General features: G+C 39.8%; 1 pseudogene; it reads right to left on the minus strand.

Moving 5' to 3' along the window:
* Positions 1–2,006: 2,006 nt before the first annotated feature.
* On the minus strand, positions 2,007–3,069 carry LOC138155402 (small ribosomal subunit protein uS2-like; annotated as a pseudogene).
* Positions 3,070–3,718: the final 649 nt, after the last annotated feature.

Genomic DNA, 3,718 nt, shown 5'->3' on the forward strand with positions numbered 1-3,718 from the left:
GAAGGAAACATTAAACCAGTACAATATCTTTGCCAAGAAAACCCCAAATGGAGTCCAGAAGAGTCAGACACAAGTGAAAACTACTGAACAACAAAAAGATAAGGACAATAATGAGATCAAAAGCCTCTCAAAGGCTGGGAGTGTTTATGTGCCTATCTTCAAGATAGCTAGAAAATTCCTTGACTGCCTTCCATTATTTTAAGTCTCTAGGCTTGAGCAAATTACTTCCCAGATACTGAAAGAACTTGCTGAGGTGACTGTTGTCATTGATCTTTGAAGAATAAAAATGGAAGAAGTGTCTAAATATTAGAAATGTCCCATTTAAAAAAAAAAAGGAAAAAATAGATTCTTCAAACTGTAGGTTGGTGAGCTTGACTTTGCTTCCTGGAAAAATGCTAGAATGTATTTTTATGAGATTGTGAGCACTTGGAGATGTGCTGGTCAGTAAGACTGACAAGTGGAGCAAAGTATAAAGAATTCTGCATTTGGAATCAGAAGAGCCGGATTCAGATTTTGCTTCTCTATGAAACCTTTGGCAAATCGTTTAACCTCCCTAGGCCTTACTTTGCCCATTTGCAAAATAAGGAGAGATTGAGCTAGAAGACCTCTAAAGGTCTAAATACTGCCTCAATCATTCAACCTCCCTGGTATCAGTTTCTTCATTTGTAAAATTAGAGGGTTAGACTAAAATTCAAGAGCAAACTACATACAGGCTGAATGACCTGGGAGTATTTTCTCCCTGCAGCCTATTTTTGTATGACCCCAATGTAATAATGTTTTGTTTTGTTTTTACATTTCTAAACACTGGTTTTGGCCTTGAGTCATAGTTTGATGACTCTTAGACTAGAATATCCCTAATGTCCTTCCAAATCCATACATCACAACTTGTTCAGCCACTCCCCAGAGGATGGGCATCCCTACAATGTCCTCTTCTTTGCCACCACAAAGAAATCTACTTTTAACATTTTAGAACAAATAAGTTCTTTCCATTTTCCCCTAATCATCTTTGGAAACAGACCTAGTAGTGATATTACTGTGTCAAAGGTTATATAGGCTATTTGATAACATTTTGGGCATAATTCCAGATTGCTCTCGAAAATGGTTAGATCAATGTACAATTCCACCAACAATGAATTAGTGTCCTAATTTTTCATATCCCCTCCAACATTTGTTGTTTTCTCCTTCAAAAATTTCAGCCAATCTATTAGGTATAAAATTATATTTAATTTGTATAACTTTAATCAATAATGATTTAGAGTATTTTTATATAATTATAAATTGTTTTGCTTTCTTCATTGGTAAAATGCCTGTTCATATCCTTTGACCACTTATCAACTGGAGAATGACTCATCTTCTTAGAGATTTGACAAAGTTCTTTTATATATTTGAGATATGAGAACTTTATCTGAGAAACTGGCTATAAATCTTCCCCCCAATTTTCTGTTTTCCTTCTGATCTTGGCTACATTTGTTTTATTTGTACAAATCCCCTTTTTAAATTTAATGTAATTGAAATGATCCATTTTATACCTAACTTTGCTCTCTATTGCTCTTATTCATAAATTGTTTGCCTATCCATAAGCCTGATAAGAATATGGTCTATGTTCTTCCAATTTTCTTGTAATATCTCTTTATAGCTAGGTCATATATCCATTTTGACCTAAATAGTGTAAAATATTGGTCTCTTCCCAGTTTCTTCCATACTGCTTTCCAGTTTTCCCAATCATTTTTTCTAATGAAATAATGAATTCTTATCCTCAAATCTTAAGTCTTTACACTTGTCACAAACCATCATTTTATAAATGTATATATAGTTTGAAAAGTCATGGTGACTAACTTCAGTTCCTTTATTAACAGAGTTGCTAGACTGATAGTTCTTGGAAATGGCTATGGACTGGAGAGGCCAAAACATTATTCCAGTAGGTCCTTGAATCTGTATCCTTACCACACAATGTCATTTTGTCATCATATATTTTCTCAAAGAATGAATTCAAATAGTCCAACTACTATTTTTTTTTAAGAAACCAATGTTTATTTTTCAATGAGCATTTTTCCAACACTATTAGAGCATCTGGGTTTTAAGACCACTCTGTGGTAGTTCCTACCCACTCAGTGGCCTGAACAGTAGGAGCCGCAGACCAGTCCTCAGTAGCTGGCTGAGCACTCCAATCGGTGGGGAACTGCTGAATGGGCACAGATGGCACCTGTACTCCCTCAGACCAATCAGCCACCTCTGGTTGAGTAGCAGTGAATTCCGGGGGGGGGGGCAGTCCATTCACCCTGAAACTCCTCCTTTGTCACTGCCTTCTCAGCTGCAGCCTGCTCTTCCTTTTCAATCTCCTCTGGATCCCTGTAGAAGTAAAGATCAGGCGTAACCTCCCAGGGGTGTTCCCGGGAGATGGTACCACGCATCCGCAGGACTTCACGGGCCAGCATCCACCACATCAGACCCACCGAGTGAGCTCCCTTGTTGTTACATGGAATGGCAATGTCCACATAGCGAAGTGGGGAGTCTGTGTTACACAGGGCAATAGTTGGGAGGTTAACATACGATGCTTCCGTCAGAGGCTGGTGATCTGCCCAAGGATCAGTGACCACTAAAAGGCGAGGCTCCCTGAAAACTGCCTGGATCTGGTTAGTGAAGGTGCCCGGTGTGAAACGTCCAGCAATAGGTGTGGCGCCAGTGGCAGCAGCAAATTTCAGAACAGCTCGCTGGCCAGTGCTCCTGGATAAGATGACACTAACATCGGCTGGGTTTTCAATAGCAACAATGGCAGGAGCCGCCCGCAGAAGTTTTTCCCAAGTTCTCTTCAAATTAATGATGTAGATGCCGTCACTCTTTCTTTTGTAGATATACTGTTCCATCTGGAAGTCCAGATTGGTGCCGCCCAAATGGGTTCCTGCAGCCAGGAACTTGAGGACATCCTCCTCCTTCATCTGCAGGACATCTAGGGCTCCGGACATCGTGAAAGTTTCCCTTTTTAAGTTACGACGGAAACCGAGAACAACGCCGTATGGAACCCTGCTCGGGGCAGCGCGGAAAAAGCTAGTCCAACTACTATTATGTATGAGCCTGAAATTTTCTTTGGTGTTAAAAAAAAGGTCCTTACCATCAGGTATTGTAGCACATACCTGTAATCCCAACTATCAGGGAGGCTAAGGCTTGTGGAGGACTTGAGTTCAAGAGTTCTGAGTTTTTGTAAGCAAGGCCGATTAGCTATCTGCATGAAACCCAGCATTCATATGGTGAGCCACTGGGAGCAGGAGAAGGGTAGGGTGGGCATCAGGTTGCCAAAGGAAGTACGGATTATTAACTGGAATTGGTCTATGAGTAGCTCTTATACTTCCAGCCTGTGTAAGATGGGGAGATCCAGTCTTTAAAAAAAAAAGATACTTATGCTAAAAAAGATTGAGAATCACTGCTATAAATAGAATATACTTGGATGTCAGAAGGAAATTTGACAAAGGGTAGTACAGTGTTGACTGGGAACAATGAACCAAAGAATGTTGATTTGTAAATGTATTGCTGTGAACCTGGAAAGAAAACTCTCAGGAAGCCCCAGAGCTCTATCTTTGGCCTATTCTGTACAAAATTTCCACCAGTGACTTGAATGAAGATTTTTTTATAGCCTGCTTATCACATTTATAAATGGTCTAAAGCTGGAAGGAATAACTAACATATCAGCTGACAGACCTGGGATTCAAAAAGCTTTTGGTAA

Source organism: Petaurus breviceps, unplaced genomic scaffold (genome assembly GCF_028583685.1).
Source record: "Petaurus breviceps papuanus isolate PSGF00001 unplaced genomic scaffold, PetGlider_PUasm1.0 91133, whole genome shotgun sequence".
In the NCBI taxonomy this organism is placed as follows: Eukaryota; Metazoa; Chordata; class Mammalia; order Diprotodontia; family Petauridae; genus Petaurus; species Petaurus breviceps.